Source organism: Phyllobates terribilis, unplaced genomic scaffold, assembly GCF_046119375.1.
Source record: "Phyllobates terribilis strain yellow unplaced genomic scaffold, ASM4611937v1 Scaffold_5__5_contigs__length_657084704, whole genome shotgun sequence".
NCBI lineage: Eukaryota > Metazoa > Chordata > Amphibia > Anura > Dendrobatidae > Phyllobates > Phyllobates terribilis.
The window spans coordinates 49,669,468-49,692,859 of record NW_027362765.1 but is presented as its reverse complement, the minus strand read 5'-3'; the positions used below and the strand labels follow the sequence as shown (position 1 = coordinate 49,692,859).

Genomic DNA, 23,392 nt, shown 5'->3' with positions numbered 1-23,392 from the left:
GTTCAGATTATGGAGGCTGTAAGTCAAAGGCCACGGCCCCACTATCAGTATTTGGTCAGTATTTTTTCTCAGGAGTGGGAGACAAAACCAGGAGTGGGTGATAAATGCAGAGTTGGTAACTAGTTTCTATTATTCCTTTTCTCTGATTGTTCCTCACCAGGTTTTGGCTCCCACTCCTGAGATAAAATACTGACCAAATACTGGTAGTGGGGCCACGGCTTAGATCAGTTGCGGAGCGGGGAGCACAAGTAAGGTGATAGACCGAGATGAGGAAGGAGATATAGGGTGGTGCAGAACTGTGGAGAGCAAGATAAGTTTGTATTGTATTTTGTAGTGGTTGAGCAACCAGAGCAATGACTGGCACTGACACTGACAATGAACTGCTTGTGCCAGGTATCACTGAGCAAGACAAAAAGCAAAGTTCACCACATGATATAACCAACATAAGGAAAAGCATGACTGCAAAGTAAATATTGGCAAAGCTCCGGGGCTGGATCGCATTTATCTACGGATATTGAGAGAGTTGCGCTCAGTAATTGACAGACCGCTGTATCTCATATTCTTAGACTCTCTTGTAACAGGGTTGGTGCCACAAGATCGGAGGATGACTGACGTGATATCGATATTTAAGAAAGGTAAGAAAGTGGATCCAGGCAAAAATATATTGCAGAGAATAATATAATAATTGGCAACCAACATGAATTCATGAAAGATAAGTCATATCTAACAAACATGTTGGGTTTCTATGAGGAGGAAAGTGCAAATCTGGATGTTGGTCATGCGGCTGATGTGAAATATCCAGACTTTGCAAAGGTATTTGATAATGTACCAAATAACAGCCTTATACTGAAACTGCAGATGCAGGGACTAGGGGACACTATCTATACTAGGGTAAAAAGCTGGTTAACGAACAGGAAACAAAGTCGTAAATGGTACAGTCTCTATATGGGATACAGTCAGCAGGATATGTACTATGAGTAGTGGGAACAAGAAGGATATGTACTAGGAGCAGTGGGAACAGCAAGGATCCATGTCAGGACCAATTCTTTTTAATCTCTTTATTAATGACCTTGTGGATGACACAAAACTATGTAGGATAATAAAAATGAAGGTTGACCGTATAATACTACAAAATGATCTGGTTAAGACGTCTGAATGGGCAAACACCTGGCATATAAGGTTTAATGTTGATAAATATAGAGTAATACACATAGGACGGAGCATTCATTTTGCTGTATTCACATTAAATAGGAGTATACTTGGGACTACAGAACAGGAGAAAGACTTGGGTATTCTGGTTACAAGTAAGCTGAGCAGCAGTACTCAATGTCAAGCTGCAGCCGCAAAAGCAAACGAGATTTAAAATGTATTAAAAGAGAGATAAAATGCTGTGATCCCAATATAATATTACTCCTCTATAAATCATTTGTAAGGCTACATCTAGAATCTGTGTTGCAATTGTTTCTTTTCACTTGAAAAAGAAGCAAGTTTAGAGACGTGAAAACGTGTTGTATAAGTAAAAAACCCATTCTACTCATCTTGGTCCTAAGGATTCTTCATTACAGCAGCGCAGCCTAATATCGGGTTATTGTTCCAATTGTTCTTCTGTCACTTTATCTGACAATAACTCTAGAATGTTTCAACATATCCCAGTAATTTTGAGAAAGTTTTGTCGTGACAAAGGCTACGTGCCCACGATGCAGAAATGCTGCATATTTTTTATGCTTCTCCCTGGCAGGAAAAACGCATGCGGATTTTAAATGCGGTTTTCCCGCCAGGTAGAAGCGTTTGTGAAGCGTCTTTGCATGCATTTCTGCATGCGGGTTATCAAGCGCTTTTCCAAGCGATTATAGCATCACTTGGAAAAGTGCTTGACAGCTTGGTCACACTATATAAGTCCATGCAACCGGCATGGATTTATAGTAGTGTGACCAAGTTAGTTAAAAAAAAAAGAATAAGAATGGTAAAAAATAATAAAAAAAAAAAGTTTAAACTCACCTTCCGATGTCTTCCCGGTGTTTTGTCTGCTCCGTCCGGTGTCTTGCACTGCTTGCGGGGGTGTGAAGGACCTGCGGTGACATCATTGAGCCATGTGATGGGTCACATGACTCAGTGACGTCATGGCAGGTCCTTCACATCAACGCGAACATTGCAAGACACCGGACGGAGCAGACAAAACACCAGGTAGACATCAGAAGGTGAGTTTAAACTTTTTTTTTTTATTTTAAATTCTTTTTTTTTTTTACAGTTTCTATGGTACCCAGGTCTGGATGAGAATCTTCTCTCCTCCAGACTTGGGTACCATCCGCACATTGAACCGTGTGATATCCGCATGTGCAAATGCAGTGATGCGGACGTCACGCGGTCCAATGCAAGTCAATGGCGATTACGCTGCGTGTCCGCAAAATTAATGGACATGCTGCGGATTTTTGAGCGCAGCATAAACGCTGTGGAAAAATCCGCAGCATGGGCATTGACATTGCGGCTTGTCATTGGGGACCATGGGGGGCGGATTACCAAGCGTTTCCCAAGCGTTTATGCTGCGGAAATTCCGCAGCATAAACGCTTGTAAAACGCTACGTGGGCACCCAGCCAAATTGTACTTTATGTTGGTGGTAAGTTTAGGTTGCTATGTTTTGCCTTTATAAATAAACATATCAGATATTTGATAATAATTTAAATCAAATTAGCAATTTTAAACTTTAAGAGATTACACATTTAATCCAGATAAAAAAAATAAACATTTATATTATTTGTAAACTGTCTTTATGTTGTCAGGATGTTAGAATATTTAAACATTTGGCAGCATTTTTTCATGGAAATTTACAACAACAAAATTTTTTAAATTTTTAGGGACCTATTCAGTTTTCAATTGACTTCTGGCGGACCTATATGTTGGAAAAAAACGCAAAGTGGTAACATTTTAAAAACAGCCCCCCTCAACATATCAAAAACGGCTATCGTGCCATTTATTAACCCTTTAGGTGCTTTTGAGGAATTAAAGCAAAGTGGCATAACGGGAATGAATAAAATGTATGTTTACCACTAAAATGTTGCTAACTTCTGAACAGGTCACTATAGCCGGCAGATTATGTTACTTGGCTGTGGATTTCCATTGCAACCATCGGGACCACACAATCATGAGCTCAGAATATAGATGGGGTTAAAGTTAACCATCTCAGTGCCACTGTCACTATTGACAGCAGTAATTTAGGGGTTAAACAACCATGATCGGTGCCAAAACTGATCGTGACTGATGAAGCAGGGGGTCAGCTGCTGCATTTTCACCTTTTGAGGGAGGGATGCTATTCACATATCTCAGGTTAGTGAAAAGATTTATTAGTGGTCACTATGGGGTAAATATTAAGGGTGTTCAAGAGATCAAAAGTAGTGATGAGCACAAGTGTTCGTTACTAAAGTTTGCACTGAGTGATCGGTTACGCACCGAGTATCGCAGATGCTTGAGTGACATGTTCAAGTCCTCACAGCCCGACGTTTCATGGCTGTTACATGGCCAGAAAACATATGGGGATTACCTGACAAACACAGGCAATCCCTGCATGTTTTTGGACTAACAGCTGCACAACATGCGGCCGTGGGGGACGCAAACATGTCACTCAAGCATCTGCGATACTCGGTGAGTAACCGAGCACCCTAGGCAAACTCGAGTAATGAGCACTTGTGCTCATCACTAATCAAAACCATCGCTGACTTCTATTTCCCAAATGAAGCCTGTACTTCAGGGACAACCTCATCCTGAAATCAAAACAAGGTTTCTCTGGTAATGAAGGGGTTAATGTGGCCTCTGCCCAGTAATGGGGAATCTCCACATGGTGAACCCATAACTGTCCGAAGACCCCCATCCCTCACCAGCCTCCCGTCAGTATCTACACATACAGGGTACAGGGGTATAAGGCTATGTGCCCACGATGCAGAAATGCTCAGGATTTTTTCCTGAGCATTTCTTCATCTCCCTGGCAGAAAAAACGCATGCGGATTGTACATGCGGATTGTACATGTGGATTGTACATGCGGATTGTACATGCGGATTGTACATGCGGATTGTACATGCGTTTTCCTGCCAGGGACATGCGGATGTGAAGCGTTCTTCACATGCATTTCCGCATGCGGGTTGACAAGCGCTTTCCAAGTGATTTAAGCATCACTTGGAAAGTGCTTGTCAACTTGGTCACACTATATAAATCCATGCAAACGGCATATATAGTGTGACCCGAGAGAATGTATAAAAATAAAAATATACTTGCCCTCCGATGGCCCGCGCTGTGTTAGTTCGCTCGGTCCCGGCTGCCGGCAGCGGTAAAGTGAAGGACCTGCTGACGTCAGCACAGGTCCTTCAGTCCATCGCGAAGTGCCGGGAAGCAAGGAGGAGCGCTCCGCGGGCCACCAGAAGGTAAGTATATATTTATTTTTTATTTTATTCTTTTTTTACAGATTTTTTAATGGTACCTGGGTGTGGATGAGACTCTCCTCTCCTCTACACCCGGGTACCATCCGCACATTAGAACGCGCCAATTACGCAAGTACAGATGCAGTCTTGCAGAATTGGCGCGTTCTAATGCAAGTCAATGGCAGCGAAAACGCAGCGCTTCCGCAAAATAATTGGTAGTGCTGCGTTTTTTTCCGCAATGATAATCCGCAGCAGAAATTTCATTGGGGGACAAGGCAGGCCTTCTACCATGCGGTTTTGAAGCGTTTCTGCAGAGTTTTTGCCGCTGCGGAAACGCTTAAAAAGCGCATCGTGTGCACACAGCCTTATACACACAATACACCTGAGTGCAGGAAAAAGGCTCCACTCACTACAGCTGAGGCCGACAGACACCTCCACCATCTCTGCCCCACAGGAAGGAAGACAGAAGCTTCCTGAGAGAGGAGGAAGTAATGGAGAACTGGGGGCACAATGTCACTGCGAGCACGGGTGTAAGGGGGCACTGTCTCCGGGAATGGAGGGGTTAATGCCCCCTGTTCCCAGTAATGGGGGTCTCCACATACCTCCACCTGCAGAGCCGCCACCACATATATGGCTGTTCTGTGTGCACAGGACCTGTGATGAGGTCACAGGAGGGGAGGAGTCAGGGGTCACATGATCAGGGGCCTCAGTGGATGCAGGACTCTGCTGTGCTGGTTGTCATGGTGCTGGATGAGCTGAAGGTTATGTGTGGGGTCAGGAGGGGTTTACAGGGTGGATGTAGCAGAGCCGCGCGTGTACGAGACGTACGGAGCGGAGCCGCGCGTGTACGAGGCGTACGGAGCGGAGCCGCGCGTGTACGAGGCGTACGGAGCGGAGCCGCGCGTGTACGAGGCGTACGGAGCGGAGCCGCGCGTGTACGAGGTGTACGGAGCGGAGCCGCGCGTGTACGAGGCGTACGGAGCGGAGCAGCGCGTGTACGAGGCGTACGGAGCGGAGCAGCGCGTGTACGAGGCGTACGGAGCGGAGCAGCGCGTGTACGAGGCGTACGGAGCGGAGCCGCGCGTGTATGAGGCGTACGGAGCGGAGCCGCGGGTGTACGAGGTGTACGGAGCGGAGCCGCGCGTGTACGAGGCGTACGGAGCGGAGCAGCGCGTGTACGAGGCGTACGGAGCGGAGCCGCGCGTGTATGAGGCGTACGGAGCGGAGCCGCGCGTGTACGAGGCGTACGGAGCGGAGCCGCGGGTGTACGAGGAGTACGGAGCGGAGCCGCGCGTGTACGAGGTGTGCGGAGCCACGTGTGTATGAGGAGTGCGGAGCGGAGCCGCGTGTGTACGAGGTGTACGGAGCGGAGCCGCACGTGTACGAGGAGTACGGAGCGGAGCCGCGCGTGTACGAGGTGTGCGGAGCCACGTGTGTATGAGAAGTACGGAGCAGAGCCGCGTGTACGAGGTGTGCGGAGCCGTGTGTGTACGAGGTGTACGGAGCAGAGCCGTGTGTACGAGGTGTACGGAGCGGAGCCGTGTGTGTACGAGGAGTACGGAGCGGAGCCGTGTGTGTACGAGGAGAACGGAGCGGAGCCGCGTTTACGAGGTGTATGGAGCGGAGCCGTGTGTGTACGAGGAGTACGGAGCGGAGCCGTGTGTGTACGAGGAGAACGGAGCGGAGCCGCGTTTACGAGGTGTACGGAGCGGAGCCGTGTGTGTACGAGGAGAACGGAGCGGAGCCGCGTGTACAAGGTGTGCGGAGCAGAGTCGCATATGTATCACGTGTACTGGAAGGCCACTAATTCTTTTATATACAGAATATTTCTTACCTATAGAAGAGTTTTCTTAGTAGTCGAGGTCGGATTCAGTAGAGAAAACAGAAGGAGATGAGGTCGGTGTGTAAGTCGGGTCTAAACCCAGAATAACAAAACAAACAAAGCACAAGTGTCCAGGAGCTTCCAGGCAAATATCGGTTAACTAGAGTAGGAAGCTATGAGATTATATACCGGTAGGTTGTGGTGCTGCCCCATTGGCCAAAGAAGGAAATCGATTATACGTACTGGACAGCACACACCCGAATTAGGCCTGGCTAAAGAGAACCACAGGTCTCAGTCAGACTAATCCCTGGCCGGACAGATCTGCTCTGACTAGAGATACAGGTTACAACATTTCCTACATTGCCACCACCACCCCAAAAATTCAGAGCTGAATTTGTTGTGCATTGATTAATGAAGATGCCTTATGTCAAGGAAAAAAAAGGGATATGTACATTACTGTGCAAAAGTTAGCTATGTTCACACATCTTGTTTTTTTCAGCGTTAATTCATTACTAGTGTTGAGCGAGCATGCTCGACACTGCTCGGTACTCGCCCGAGCATCACGCTACTCGGGATGTTCGGCGAGCACCGAGCATTTCCGGGTTACTCGGGCGGGAGCTCGGGTCTCCACCCTGCATGTTTGGCGCTCTTTACAGAGCCAATGAACATGCAGGGATTGCCAGCCAGTCACTGTAATGCCGCAGCCATGTTGTTTGTGGGCATTACAGTGATTGGCTGGCCGCACAGTGTCACCTCGAGTATTTAAAACCGGGCGCCGCCATCTTGGACACAGTCGCTCCGGATTAGACAGTGTAGGGACAGCGCTGCTGAGCTAGGGAGAGATTTATCCTGTGAAATAGTTAGTCTAGGGTCTGTAAAGCCTGCCAGATCAAACAAACAGTCTTTCTCAGGACTAATATCCATCCCAGATATCAGGCAGACAGGCAGGCAGTATAGGAGACGCAGTGGGGTTATACCAGCAAACGCTGCATTACAATCCTGTGTGCTCCTGTTTCTGAAATTGCTGGACTTAGCTCCAGGTCTCGGAGGCCAGGAAAAATTATTTTTTTTCATCTAAATCCTCTTTTTTTTCATCTAAATCCTCTTTTTTTTTTCCTCCGTCGCACTGTACAAATACCCGTCTTATTAACCTATTGGTGTCGTCGTCCCCCACGCCCCCAAAAAAACGTGTGTCTCTGATTTTTCAGACACAAATATATCTGTTGAAAAGAGTCTGGTATAGGCCACAGAAACAGAAGTGTGGTTTTGCAGTTCCACGGGTGAAATCTCTGTATTATCCAGTTTTGTGCCTTTTGTATCTAAAAAAAAAAACAGTTTGAGTGTGTCGCCCACTGTTCAGCCGCAAATATATATATATTTTTTAAAAGTCTGGTATACACCAGTAAATTATAACTGTGGTTTTGCTGTTCCACGGTAAAAATCTCTATTATCCTGCTTTTGGCATTTTTTGCCGTAAAAAATAAATAATAGTGTCTCCTGATTGTTCAGACACAAATATATCTGTTGAAAATAGTCTGGTATACACCAGTAAATTATAACTGTGCTTTTGCTGTTCCACGGTAAAAAAATCTCTATTATCCTGCTCTTGGAATTTTTTGCCATAAAAAAAAAAATAATAGTGTCTCCCTGATTTTTCAGACACAAATATATCTGTTAAAAATAGTTTGGTGTAGGCCAGAGAGACAGAAGTGTGCTTTTGCTGTTCCACGGTAAAAAATCTCTATTATCCTGCTCTTGGCGATTTTATGCCGTAAGAAAAAAAAAAAATAGTGTCATCCTGATTTTTCGGACACAAATATATCTGTTGAAAATAGTCTGGTGTAGGCCCAAGAAATACAAGTGTGGTTTTGCAGTTCCACGGTTCAAACCTCTGTATTATCCACTTTTGGGCCATTTGTATCTAAAAAAAACAGTTTGAGTGTGTCGCTCACTGTTCAGCCGCAAATATATATATATTTAAAAAAGTCTGGTATACACCAGTAAATTATAACTGTGGTTTTGCTGTTCCACGGTAAAAAAATCTCTATTATCCTGCTTTTAGCATTCTTTGCCGTAAAAAATAAATAGTGTCTCCTGATTGTTCAGACACAAATATATCTGTTGAAAATAGTCTGGTGTAGGCCCGAGAAATACAAGTGTGGTTTTGCAGTTCCACGGTTCAAACCTCTGTATTATCCACTTTTAGACCATTTGTATCTAAAAAAAACTGTTTGAGTGTGTCGCTCATTGTTCAGCCGCAAATATATATACAGTGCCTACAAGTAGTATTCAACCCCCTGCAGATTTAGCTGGTTTGATAAGATGCAAATAAGTTAGAGCCTTCAAACTGCATTCAAGAGTAGGTTTTATGAACAGAAGCATAAATCTTACAAACCAAAAAGTTATGTTGCTCAGTTGAATTTTATTAAATTTTAAACATAAAAGTGTGGGTCAATTATTATTCAACCCCTATGTTTAATATTTTGTGGAATAACCCTTGTTTGCAATTACAGCTAATAATAGTCTTTTATAAGACCTGATCAGGCCGGCACAGGTCTGTGGAGTTATCTTGGCCCACTCCTCCACGCAGATCTTCTCCAAGTTATCTAGGTTCTTTGGGTGTCTCATGTGGACTTTATTCTTGAGCTCCTTCCACAAGTTTTCAATTGGGTTAAGGTCAGGAGACTGACTAGGCCACTCCAACACCTTGACTTTTTCCCTCTTGAACCAGGCCTTGGTTTTCTTGGCTGTGTGCTTTGGGTCGTTGTCTTGTTGGAAGATGAAATTACGACCCATCTTAAGATCCTTGATGGAGGAGCGGAGGTTCTTGGCCAAAATCTCCAGGTAGGCCGTGCTATCCATCTTCCCATGGATGCGGACCAGATGGCCAGGCCCCTTGGCTGAGAAACAGCCCCACAGCATGATGCTGCCACCACCATGCTTGACTGTAGGGATGGTATTCTTGGGGTCGTATGCAGTGCCATCCAGTCTCCAAACGTCACATGTGTGGTTGGCACCAAAGATCTCGATCTTGGTCTCATCAGACCATAGAACCTTGAACCAGTCTGTCTCAGAGTCCTCCAAGTGATCATGAGCAAACTGTAGACGAGCCTTGACATGACGCTTTGAAAGTAAAGGTACCATACAGGCTCGTCTGGAACGGAGACCATTGCGGTGGAGTACGTTACTTATGGTATTGACTGAAACCAATGTCCCCACTGCCATGAGATCTTCCCGGAGCTCCTTCCTTGTTGTCCTTGGGTTAGCCTTGACTCTTTGGACAAGCCTGGCCTCGGCACGGGAGGACACTTTCAAAGGCTGTCCAGGCCGTGGAAGGCTAACAGTAGTTCCATAAGCCTTCCACTTACGGATGATGCTCCCAACAGTGGAGACAGGTAGGCCCAACTCCTTGGAAATGGTTTTGTACCCCTTGCCAGCCTTGTGACCCTCCACGATCTTGTCTCTAATGGCCTTGGAATGCTCCTTTGTCTTTCCCATGTTGACCATGTCTGAGTGCTGTTCACAAGTTTGGGGAGGGTCTTAAATAGTCAGAAAAGGCTGGCAAAAGAGATCTTTAATCCACACATGTGAAGCTCATTATTCTTGGTGCCTGAACTACTTCTTAATACTTTAGGGGGACCAAACAGAATTCTTGTGGTTTGAGGGGTTGAATAATAAATGACACTCTGAATTAACTTTTAACGTTTAAAAAAAAAAATAAATAAAATTTGCTGCAGTGCATTTCCCACTTCCAGGCTGATCTACAGTACAAATGTCACAATGCCAAGTTAATTCCGCATGTGTCAACCAGCTAAATCTGCAGGGGGTTGAATACTACTTGTAGGCACTGTATTTAAAAAAGTCTCGTCTACATACACCAGTAAATTATAATTGTGGTTTTGCTGTTCCACGGTAAATCTCTATTATTCAGATTTTGGTATTTTTTCCGTAAAGAAAAACAGTAATATTTTCTCCCTGATTGCTCAGATTGTTTAAAAGAGTTGGGTGTAGGCCAGAGAAATAGAACTGTGGTTTTCCTCTTCCACGGTTCTAATCTACTTTTTATTACCCTTTTCCATTGATAGTGCGAGTGTAAGCTATTTTACTTCCTTTACAATGGGCAAGGCGCGTGGCAAGGGACGTGGAAGTGGACGTTCTGGTGATGGTGCGTGCAGAGGACGGGGCCGTGGCCAAGGTGAAAATGTGCCACAACCAACAGCCACATCTTCTCGCTCCCACTTCTTGACCGAATTACTAGGGAAGCACAGAACAACACCAGTATTGCGAATTGATCAGTGTGAACAGGTTATTAATTGGATAGCAGATAATACTTCCAGTTACATGGGCACCATCACCTCCGGCCTGTCTTCCACACGGTTGACTCTTAGTAGCCGTGAGTCTCGACCGCATACTACTCACCCTGATGCTCCCTCCTCCCACCATGCCGAGTGTCGTCAGACAGCAACTGATCCCACACTTGGACACTCTGAAGAGCTGTTCACTGGTCCATTTCCAGATTTGTGCCCCTCGTCTGCTCAGCTTGAAGTGGTGGAAGAGGAGATCCCATGTAGCGATGCAAATATTTGAACAGCCACGGCCACAGGAAGTAGACGCTGGCAATTTGTGACAAGAGGTGGACGATGACGAGACACAATTGCCAGGAAGTGAGGAGGAGGATCGTGGTGCGCAAGTGGAAGAGGAGGAGGTGGTGGATGATCTAGTAACTGACCCAACAGGGCAGGAGGACGTGCAGAGTGAGGCCAGCAGCAATCAGGGGGAGGGAGGCAGAGTACCCCAACAGGCAGGAAGAAGCAGTGTGGTGGCCGCAGACAGAAGGCGGGCAACCGTTCCCCGTAACACCAACACGAGGGACGTTGCCAGTACAAGCGGTAGGTCTTCCAGAGTCTGGAATTTTTTTAAAGACTCTGCTGATAACCCCAAAAAGGCCATTTGTACCACCTGCCATGCCAGCATCAGCAGGGGTGACAAAACTACCAGCCTGACCACCACCAGCATGATCAGGCACATGGCAGCAAAGCATCCGACTTTGTGGGGCGAACCCCAGGGTCCACGACCAGTGTCAGCGGGTGTCACCACTGCTTCTTCTGCTGTTGTGCGTGCAATAGAACCCCCTGTTGTGTATGCAAGGCAATCCCCTGTCCATACTGCATGCAAAGATGCCCCCTCCTCTCAGTCTTCACTTGTTATGGCAGTTTCTCAAGAAACATCAAAGTCCATGTCCCACCGCAGCATTCAATTGTCCATATCCTAGACCTTTGAACGAAAGCGGAAATTCGCAGCTAACGCCCCACAGGCCACAGTCCTAAATTCGCACAGTTCACGACTGCTTGCGTTGGAAATGCTGCCTTTTAGGCGGGTGGAGACGGAATCCTTCCGCAACCTCATGGCGGTGGCCATCCCTCGGTACTTGGTCCCCAGCCGACACTATTTTGCCCGGTGTGCCATCCCCGCACTACAGAAGCACGTGTCCCAAAACATCTGCCGTGCCCTCAACAACGCAGTTACTGGGAGAGTCCACCTGACAACGGACACGTGGACAAGTGCTTGTGGCCAGGGATGGTACATCACCCTGACGGCACACTGGGTAAACATAGTGGAAGCCGGGACCCAGTCTGACCTTGGGACGGAACACATCCTCCTCACACCGAGGATTGCGGGCCCTATGTCAGCCAGAGTTGCCCCCACAGTGTACAGCTCCTGCACATCATCCTCCTCCTCCTGTTTAGGCTCCATCTCAGATATCAACACATCAGTTACAAGCTGGAAGCACTGCAGTACTGCCTCCGCCAAGCGGCAATAGGCTGTGCTGAAGTTCATAAGCTTAGGTGAGAAACCTCACACTGCTTGTGAGTTGTGGACAGCTGTGAAAGAGAAGGCAGATCTGTGGCTGAGACCGCTTAACCTACATCCAGGCATGGTCATGTGTGACAATGGCCGTAACCTGGTGGCGGCTCTGAGGCGAGATCACACACGTACCATGCCTGGCTCATGTGCTTAACCTCGTGGTTCAGCGGTTTCTTAAATCGTACCCCGTGTTGCCAGATCTGCTCGTCAAAGTACTCCGCCTGTCAGCTCATTTTCGCAAGTCGGCTACAGCTGCCGCTGCCCTTGCTGTGTTGCAGCAGCGTTTGCAGCTTCCGTCACACCGACTGGTGTGTGATGTCCCCACGCGTTGGAACTCTATTCTCCACATGTTGCAAATGATTTGTGAGAAGAAGAGAGCAGTTGTGGAGTACTAGCTGCAACAAGGCCATCGATATTCAGGTCAGACTCCACACATAAGACCTCAGGAGTGAACCTGGATGTCTGACATCTGTATCATCTTGACAAACTTTGAGGAGTCCACCCAGATGGTGAGTGGGGATGATCCCATCATTAGCGTCAGCATTCCACTTGTCTGTCTTTTGCAACGCTCTCTGCAGAGAATTAAAGAGGAGGCATTGCAGCCAGAGTATGATGAGATGGATCAAGAAGCCGTAGCGGTCGATTACACACAGCCCAGCCTCACCTCATTCCAATGTGCATTGGGGGACAATGGGGGAGAGGAGGAGGAGGAAGAAGAACAGGAGCTTGTGTCATGCGCTGCAGACAGTAGTACCTGTACAACTGTCATACCGTCAGTTCAGCGTGGGTGGCCTGAGTACAGGGGGAGGAGGAGGAGGAGAGCATGGTCAGTCGTCATCTTGGTGAGGACACGGAAGTCTTGCCCATTACCAGTCTGGCACGCATGGCTGACTTTATGTTACGCTGCCTTAACCGTGACCCTCGCATTGTCAAAATGTTGGGTGACAGTCATTACTGGTTGGTGACACTTTTAGACCCCCGCTACAAGGAGAACTTTCACTCTCTTATTCCTGAGGTGGAGAGGTCTACAAAAATGGGGCAGTACCAGAAAGCCCTTGCTGCAGAACTGTTAAAAAAGTTCCCATCTGAACACGCTAGCGGCAGAGGTCACAGTTCGTTGACCAACCAAGGCGTACAAGCGAGAGAGAGGCAACTCCAATCCAGCAGAGGCAGGGGAATACTGTCAATGTTCTTGGACAGTTTTCTGAGACCCGCCCAGCTTACAGGCCCTGAGGCGCGGGGTACTCTCACAAGGAGTGGAAAGTTTCAAAAGATGGTGAGGGAGTACCTTGCCGACCGTACCAGCGTCCTCCGTGATTCCTCTGTGCCTTTTAATTATTGGGTATCCAAGCTAGACACTTGGAATGAACTCGCTCTGTACGCCTTGGAGGTCCTGGCCTGCCCTGCCGCTAGCGTGTTATCGGAGCGTGTTTTTAATGCCGCTGGGGGAATTATAACTGATAAGCGCACTCCCCTGTCAACTGACAATGCTGACAAGCTGACCCTTATCAAAATGAACAAGGGCTGGATTGGGCCAGACTTCTCATCACCACCTAATGACAGCAGAGTAACAAAGTCAAATCCACTGTGTTTTTTCGCGAGGTGTATTCACATGCACCGCTTCACACCCACACATGGGTATACGATTCCTCATTTCGGCTGTTTTATGTTCTTCTCCTTATCCTCAGCCTCTACCACCATTATACCACCAGGGTGACCGTGGTCCATGTTGCCATTATTGAAAGTTCCTCCGTCCTTATTTTTGTCAGCTTTTGCTTGGAAGGCATAAGCAAAGACTGTGGGAGACCCACTCCCTAATAATGGGAATAATATTTTTAAGATGCTGTACTGTATGGCTCTTGTAAGGGGCATTGCAAGTTCCTCCATCCTAATTTTTGGCAGCTTTTGCTTGGAAGGCATAAGCAAATACTATGGGAGACCCACTTCCCAATAATGGGAATAATGTTTGTAATATGCTGTACTGCATGGCTCTTGTAAGGGGCATTGCAAGTTCCTCCATCCTAATTTTTGGCAGCTTTTAATTGGAAGGCATAAGCGAAGACTATGGGAGACCCACTCCCCAATAATGGGAATAATGTTTTTAAGATGCTGTACTGTATGACTCTTGTAAGGGGCATTAAAAGTGTCTTGTTAAGCTACTTCGACCTCCACCACTTTTCCGAGGGGCATTAAAAGCGTCTTGTTAAGCTACTGTGACCTCCACGTCTCTTCTGAGGGGCATTAAAACCGTCTTGTTATACCACTCTGACCTCCACGTCTCTTCTGAGGGGCATTAAAAGCATGTTGTTATACCACTCTGACCTCCACGTCTCTTCTGAGGGGCATTAAAACGGTCTTGTTAAGCTACTGGGACCTCCACGACTCTTCGAACGGGCATTGCATTTCCTCATAATTTTTGGCAGCTTTTGCTTGGAAGGCATAAGCAAATACTATGGGAGACCCACTCCCCAATAATGGGAATAATGTTTGTAATATGCTGTTCTGCATGGCTCTTGTAAGGGTATTGCAAGTTCCTACGTCCTAATTTTTGGCAGCTTTTGCTTGGAAGGCATAAGCAAAGACTATGGGAGACCCACTTCCCAATAATGGGAATAATGTTTGTAATATGCTGTACTATATGGCTCTTGTAAGGGGCATTAAAACCGTCTTGTTAAGCTACTGCGACCTCCACGTCTCTTCTGAGGGGCATTAAAAGCGTCTTGTTAAGCTACTGGGACCTCCACGTCTCTTCTGAGGGGCATTAAAAGCGTGTTGTTATACCACTCTGACCTCCACGTCTCTTCCAAGGAGCATTAAAAGCGTCTTGTTATGCTTCTGCGACCTCCACGTCTCTTCCGAGGGGCATTAAAACCGTCTTGTTAACCTACTGCAACCTCCATGTCTCTTCAAAGGGGCATTAAAACAGTCTTGTTAAGCTACTGTGACCTCCACGTCTCTTCCGAGGGGCATTGAAATGTTGTTTTTAATTACCTCTAACCTCCACAACTCTTCCAACGGGCATTGCATTTCCTCCTAATTTTAGTCAGCTTTTGCTTTTCAATGCAAAGGCGAAAACTAATGGAGACCCACTCCCCAATAATGGGTGGAAGGTTTTTAGTACGCTGTAATCCACGTCTGTTTCAAGGGGCATTGCAGTTCCTCATAATTTTTGGAAAGCCTTCCATTCACTGCTTAGGCCAACAGTGTACAGGAGACCCAGTTGCTATAAATGGAAAAAATGGTTTAGTTAAGGCCCTCTGACCTCCATGTCACTTCCAAGGGGCATTGGAGTGCCTCGAAATGTTTGGTAGGCATTGCACTCACTGTATGCCCTATAACTGTGTAGCAGAACTGCTCCTTTTGTTACAGAAACATATCCTACAAGACGTGTGGTTGACTGGCCTGATATTGATGTGAATGGTCCCTGTTCCTCCTGCTCTTTCTCCTTTGCCACCACCTCATCCATCATTTATCACCTGAAGCTTTGTTTTAACAGGAGTCATAGAACTGGGATAGTAGCAGGAAAACATCCAGCAGTCCTCGTAGGAGGTAGGATATGCACCAAAACGCTGACCACCTAAGGCCTAGCCGCTACTACATACATGTGCTTGCATTCCAAGAAAACGAAGCAGATGTTAACTTCTATCATCATCATGCTCCTCACCTTGGCACTCTCAACTCCCCTGATGGAGAAGCCAGGGCCCACCGGAGGAGTCTGGTTCTCTGGTGGGCTCGTCCAATGCTGCCCTAAAGCAGGCCAGTCTAAGAAAAGTGTGTGGGTCGGTAACAGGAGAAATCGGGGCGGCTGGGGACCGTTTATGGACACCCGGCCGCCCCCAGGCGGCAGGGGACTGTGTGTGGACACCCGGCCGCGGGGCGGCTGGGGACCGAGTGTGGACACCCGGCCGCCCCCTGGCGGCTGGGGACCGAGCGTGGACATCCGGCCGCCGGGCGGGTGGGGACTGAGTATGGATAAAAGGGCCGCCAACGCAGCCATGACATGGTGGCCGGCGTCTGGCTCCACATGCCTAAAAGGCCCAATTTCAAGTGCAAGCAAGCTAGCAGTATGGTATTGCAGCCTGGGTGTGGCAGGTTGCACACTTACGCTTGCATTCCAACAAAACAAAGCAGATGCTAACTTCTATCATCATCATCATGCTCCTCACCTTGGCACTCTCAACTGCCCTGATGGAGAAGCCAGGGCCCACCGGAGGAGTCTGGTTCTCTAGTGGGCTCGTCCAATGCTGTCCTAAAGTAGGCCGGGCTAAGAAAAGTCTGTGGGGATGTTCCGCGGAGAAATCGGGGCGGCTGGGGACCGTTTATGGACACCCGGCCGCCCCCAGGAGGCTGGGGACCGTGTGTGGACACCCGGCCGCGGGGCGGCTGGGGACCAAGCGTGGACACCCGGCCGCCGGGGACCGAGTATGGACACCCGGCCGCCGGGGACTGAGTATGGATACCTCGCTGCCAAAGCAGCCATGAGGTAGTGGCCAGCTTTGGCCTCTTCAAAACTAAAAGGCCCCATTTCAAGTGCAAGCTAGCAGTATGGTATTGCAGCCTGCGGGTGGGTGGGTGGTTGGCTGCATATTTGCGCTTGCATTGCAAGGAATGGGGGAGGTACAATTGAACACTGCCCTGGGACAAGGACTTGCACGGGGATAGTTGCAAGTCTGCATCTTCTGATGCGGCAAGGATCACTTCTGATGGGCACACTTTTAGGCAGTGACCTGGGAGTCAGAGATGCTTCCAGGGGTCTTCCCCATGCTGTCCCCATGTCTTTTCAGCACTGTATGCATGTGTCACACAGCACATGGCCAGATAAGGTTGTAAAATGTTAAAATGACATTTCCCGGTGAATGCATTTGTCACAGTTGAAAGCAATACAAAAGTGCAAAAACGCATAAAAAATGCTACTTGTGAACATAGCCCAAGGTGTGGAGGAGTATTTTTGTTTTTGGTTATTTATTTTACCTTATACACAAGTCTTTACCCTGGAAAAGAAATTCCTTAACATATTTCACAGGAAAAAAGTTTCACTTTCGTTTTTGAACGTTTTATTATGAGCCTGTAAAAGTGGCTTAATACCTCTGACCACATTGTTGACAACAGTGACCTGGGGGTCAGAAATGCTTCCTGGGGCGATCCCCATGCTGTCCCCATGTCATTTGAGCACTGTCACTATCGTTTTGGGCACTTGTTAGGCTTTTAAAAGACTGCCGGGGGTGCCGCCGCAAAAATGCTCGGGTCTCCCATAGACTAACATTGGGCTCTTTGCTCGGGTCGAGCACCAGAGTATCACGGCGAGCTCGGCCCGAGCATTTTAGTGCTCGCTCAACACTATTCATTAGCCATTACTTCCAATGGGTGAAAAATGCTAAAAGAAGTGACATGCTCTATTTTCCAAAAAAACATGCAAGGCACAAAATCCTGAACAAAAAAAAAAAACATGATGTGTAAACAGAGAATTCTGGTTTCTCATAGACTTTGCTGGTACTGCAAAAGGCAGCTGAAAATTTGCATAAAAAACGCTGAAAAAACCATGATGTGTGAACATAGCCTTAGGTTGGTGTGGAAAAAATTGTGCAAAGCAAGAATTTTAAAAAATGTATTAATAGTTTATTTTTATCTATGAACAAAATGCTACATGAGCGTGACTAAAAGAGAAATCTAGATCATATAAATATTTGGTGGGACAATGTTTTGCCTTTAAAACGGCATCAAAGCTTAAATTCTTCCATGGACACTTTCAGACAGTTTTTGAAGGAATACAGATGGGAGGTTGTTCAGAACATCTTGGAGAACTATCCACAGCTGTGTATATAGGCCTGTGCAAATTTTTCTGTCTCTACTTATAATTCAGTAAGACTTGATTATGATAAGGTCAGGGCTCTGGGGGACTGGAGGCATATCATCACTTCCAGGACTCCTTATTATTCTTTAGGCCACGGCCCTACTATCAGTATTCGGTCAGTATTTTTTCTCAGGAGTGGGAGCCAAAACCAGGTGAGGAACAATCAGAGATAAGGTATAATAGAATCAAGTGCAACATTTATGCATTTATCACCCACTCCTGATTTTGGCTCCCATTTGAGTCCACCGAACACTTCTTCCTGAATGGTTCAGTTTTTTCCTCTACCTTCAGAAGACATTAAGATTCTGCTTGGTACAGTCCGCAATACTGTGAAGAGAAATATTTTTTATCCTCTATCATTGGCATATTAACCTGTTTGCACTTGTTTTATTTTGTTTGGAGGTGCTGGTCAGTTTTTTTTATATTTGTAGTACACTCCTTTCTGATTGAACATTCCTTCCATCAACCTAGTAATTTTTCATTAGAGCTGGATCTTGCCTGCCTTTAGAATTGTAGGCTTTTAACCCTGGAGAGGCTTATAAGATTAGAGTCCCATCAAAGGGGTATGCCTTGCCGCGGCTAATGGGCTCTCATGAATTGGTCAATTTGTGTGCCAAGTACTGTCATGGCTCAGTTTGTGGATTCGATTGGTGACCTGTTGCTGCGTGGTTGGTTCCCCTGTCTGCTGAGCTATTGTATTTTCTTCTCTGTCCAAATGATGATGGTTTCTATTGTCTTTGGTTTCCCTTCTTAGTTTTCTCCTTTCCAGGAGTTTCTCATTTTTCAGTTTTTGTTTGTCCCATCATATTTTGTATGGGGTTTTATATGTTCACCTTTCACTGAACTTCCTTGCTGGCTATACCTCTTGGTGGATCTGTGTTCAGGAGTTCCAGCCCTTTCAACTTAGAGATACCTTGCTTGGTAAACTCCAGTTGTATTCTAGAAGTAAGTCTTTTTACTTTCCCTCCCAGCACCTTTTCCTATTACCTTGTCAGGTTTATGGGAGGTTATACTTGTTCCTTTTATTTTTGACTCTCCTTAGCAGGGCTGTGGAGTCGGAATCAGTGTCGGTATAAAATGGACCGATTCCGACTCCTAAAATATACAATAAATTGGATACGGTAGTTCAATGCAGTTTGTAGGGAATATTTTATCATAAGAAGTTTGGAAAGCTATTAAATGTCCTATAAATGTCTGTCCTATTCCTGATCTAAGGGTCTAGACTTCTAGCAGAGATGAATCTGTGCTTCAGTTTATGATAAGTAGTGAAGCTCCTCCTCTACAGATAAGGGAAAAAATCCAAACACACTGGGAAGGAATGCCTGCACTCATCTCAGAACTGCTGGAGTGAACAGGAAAGCAGGATTAAGCTAAGTACTTCTTAAAGCATATCTAAACTTTCAATAAACTGTGCATAAATCAATAGTCCAGGATATGTTGTCTCTGTATGCTTGATGTTTTAGTTTGTTTTTCCTCTTAGCTCATGTTTGGAGAAATTAGCAGCTCTGATGTATATCAAATCGGAAATACAGCAACAGGATCTTCACACCTCTAGCCTACTCTTCATGCGCTGTGTTGTGCACATGCTGCAGCTGGCAATAAGAGATAGTCTGCAAGAGTGACATGCTGCAACACGGATTAGCAAAGTGAGGAAATTGGCTACTGCTGCCAGAATCCCTAAAATTGATTCTATCTTGAAGAGCCATGCTGGAAAAGGGGCAATTGCGGATCAAGCCACTCGCTGGGTCAGTACCTATTTAATGATTAAGCTTAAACACTTTCTTGTAGATATGGTCAACCCTCAGGTAACACTAAATGAAGGTCAATGGACACAGGTGGCTGAATTGAAGGAATTGCTTCATCACCCATTTACAGTGACTAAAAAATTACTAGCTGAGGATTTAACTCCTGGCATTTTTATAAAGTAGTGGAAAAACTTGTTGTTTTGCCTGTCCCAAAGAGGAGGTTTAATCGCAGATGGTATTGCTGCTACAATGAAACAGAGAGAGACGCTGCTATAAGAAAATAAAATTCTTCTGGCAGCTGTTTATGTGGACCCGAGTCATCGTATATTGCTGTATGATCAACAGCTTCCTAAAGGAAAAGAAGCCCTGATTGAGGTAGCAGTTAGGGTGTGTGGGCACCAGAACAGCCAAGAGCAAGAGGACTTGGGTCCTGCCAGTCCTGCTGCTGCCGTTTCTTCAGCCTCATCAGATGAGGAGTTTAATTTTGAAAAGTATTTGGACGACATGGAGCATGCAAAGCGTTGCCGCAGGGAAAAAGATTCCATTCCCATAGAAAACAGTGACCATATTTCAGCAAAATTTTTCACTTGCTCTCAAAGTAGAAGAGTTCAATTGTTCATCAAAACTGACTGTGCATGAAGCAATTTCTTTATACCCCGAAATTATTAGAGATGTTGCCCATGTTGTTATTGCTTTGTCACGAACCCAAGTTAGCGTAGAGAGGTTGCATTCAGGTGCATCTCACTAAATTAGAATATCATCAAAACGTTAATTTATTTCAGTTCTTAAAAAAGTAGTTGAGCAAGGGCCGCTGGTGAGTTAATTATCAGTACCTGCTGCGGGAAAGTGCAGTAAACCAAAAAGCTGCGGTGTGCCACACTGCACTGTTTGCGTAAATAGAAATGCGGCGGTCTGGGGTAACGCGAAGAGGTCCCCTGTGCTATCTGTACTAACCTTAACCTGGGAAGTCACGTGGCCTGACGTCACGCAGGTCCTCTCCAGCTACGAGCACAACTACCAGAAGCCAGTGCCCGCTCTCGCCGGAGCCTCCAGCCGGGACTCCCCGAGAAGTGAGGTACAGTCATCGCAAGCAACGCCTGGCAGGCTTGGTAAGTGAACACGCCTCCAGATACTTCGCGTTACCCCGGACCGCTGCCGCTCACCGCCGCATTTCCAGGTACGCAAACAGTGCAGTGTGGCACACCACCAACTGCAGGTCCTTCTGACTCCGTATGAGCACCGCACCGGCGATACAAGCAGGAGACAACTCTACCTGAGCACCTCGTGCCACAGCACTATGGCATGCATCTCTGTTTGACATTTGTTGAAAAGTACCCGCTTTAACCAAAGACGTTCTAGGGACAGTTACTCAACATGTCCCAGCCTGCATAACCGGGAACTAGTGGGTCTCCCCTCCCTCTAACTTCCCAATATTGCAAAGGACAGTGCCAACCGGACGCCTTGTGCATCCCACCTATACTAGGGTAGGTACCCTGCCAACTGCCCAAACCAACTGTCTGTCAGAGTTCTCCTACCTCTAAGGATATACCGCTGGTCAGGTAACTATACCATATCCTGGTCAATATTATCCTTTAACCAGTTATAGTATTATGGTCTAATAATCTAATTGCTCCCAATCCTCAGGACTCCACGCTATATCATCACTAGCTAAATAGAACGTTTTCCTCTCTTGCTCTCCTCTCAATCTCAGGTAAAATTGAATCAGCACACCTACCATCACATATAAGTTTACATTTTAAAACGTTTTTCTCTTCCTCTTTAGTGGCACCATTGGGCCCCACTACCCTTGAGGATCTACACATTCCAGTCGACCAAAAATCTTCTTCATATGCCTCAGGTATACCTCCCTACCCATTAAGCGTAAAAAACGGTACTAGCCACCGTATTGATCCCCATTTTCTTTCTTCCTTTCCTCAGGGGACTCCATCCAAGAATGATCTACACATCTATTTAAGCCTACCTTGAACCCTATTCAAACCAAGATCTCCTTATTTTTAATTCAGAGGTGATAATTGATCTATTTCATTTTTATCTATATTTTTATATCTATATAATCCCAATAAATATAACTTGTTTTTACATCAACCTTCTCCTTCCTTGGTGATTACCTCAGTCCTATCATAACCAGCGCAGGTACTATTTATACCTTATTTCAGTTCTTCAGTACAAAAAGTGAAACTCATATATTATATAGAGTCATTACAAACTGAGTGATCTATTTCAAGTGTTTATTTCTGTTAATGTTGATGATTATGGCTTACAGCCAATGAAAACACAAAGGTCATTATCTCAGTAAATTAAAATAATTAACAAAAAACAACTTCAAAGGCTTCCTAAGTGTTTAAAAAGGTCCCTTAGTCTGTTTCAGTAGGCTCCACAATCATTGGGAAGACTGCTGAATTGACAGATGTCCAGAAGGCAGTCATTGACACACTCCACAAGGACCCAGAGTTCCAATTTTCATTTGGAAATCAAGGTCCGAAAGTCTGGAGGTAGAGTAGAGAGGCACACAATCCAAGCTGCTTGAGGTCTAGGGTGAAGTTTCCACAATCAGTGATGGTTTGGGGAACCATGTCATCTGCTGGTGTAGGTCCACTGTGTTTTATCAAGACCAAAGTCTGCAGCAGTCTACCAGGAAATTTTAGAGCACTTCATGCTTCCCTCTGCTGACAAGCTTTTTGGAGATGGAAATTTTATTCTCCAGCAGGACTTGGCACTTGTCCACGCTGCCAAAAGTACCAATACCTGGTTTATAAACAACAGTATCACTGTGCTTGATTGGCCAGAAAACTCGCCTGACCTTAACCTCATAGAGAATCTATGGGGTATTGTCAAGAGGAAGATGTGAGACACCGGACCCAACAAGGCAGACGAGCTGAAGGCTGCTATCAAAGCATCCTGGGCTACCATAACACCTCAGCAGTGCCAGAGGCTGATCGCCTCCATGCCACGCCACATTAATGCAGTAATTGATGCAAAAGGAGCCCCGACCAAGTATTGAGTGCATTTACTGAACATACATTTCAGTAGGCCAACATTTCGGATTCTAAAAACATTTTTCAAGCTGGTGTTATAAAGTGTTCTAATTTATTGAGATAATGACTTTTGTGTTTTCATTGGCTGTAAGCCATAATCATCAACATTAACAGAAATAAACACTTGAAATAGATCACTCTGTGTGTAATGACTCTATATAATATGAGTTTCACTTTTTGTATGAAGAACTGAAATAAATTAACTTTTTTATGATATTCTAATTTAGTGAGAGGCACCTGTAATTAGGTCAGATTTGAGGTAATCTATGAAGGAGGATCTGATGATTTCTCAGAACAAATTCATAGACTGCATAAATGTTATTCAGTACATTTTTATTGAAAACTGTTTTTTTTTCCACTTACTGCATAGTGTATAGTAAATTGTAAATATTCAAAGGAAATTTTGTTCTACAGTTGTATTACAATAAATATATTTTATGTTCTATCTAAATAGCTTGATTACTATATCATAATAATGATTAAAAGCTTAATGTTACCATTTTACTACAGTAAATTTATCACTTAAAGGGAATCCGTCACCCCCTGGGCGATATCAGACCTCTACTATGGCCATACAGGTGATAGAAAAGTAAATCTATACTTACCTGTATGGCCCATAGCAGAGGTCTGATTGCAGAAAAATCT

The 23,392-nt window shown here is 45.7% G+C and overlaps 1 protein-coding gene and 1 long non-coding RNA gene across 2 annotated transcripts in view; one reads left to right on the top strand and one right to left on the bottom strand.

The window, feature by feature from the left end:
* The window catches only part of LOC141271901 (uncharacterized), a 72,088-nt gene extending 67,015 nt beyond the window's left edge, over positions 1-5,073 (bottom strand). Inside the window, exon 1 of the mRNA XM_073682124.1 lies at positions 5,011-5,073. The gene's annotated coding sequence lies outside the window, so the exon portion shown is untranslated. The remainder of the gene's footprint in view (positions 1-5,010) is intronic.
* LOC141271940 (uncharacterized) lies at positions 486-21,875 on the top strand. The gene is made up of 4 exons (XR_012321945.1): positions 486-635; positions 19,427-19,691; positions 21,475-21,549; positions 21,630-21,875. It is a non-coding gene; the product is annotated as an uncharacterized lncRNA (long non-coding RNA).
* The last annotated feature ends 1,517 nt before the right edge of the window (positions 21,876-23,392 follow it).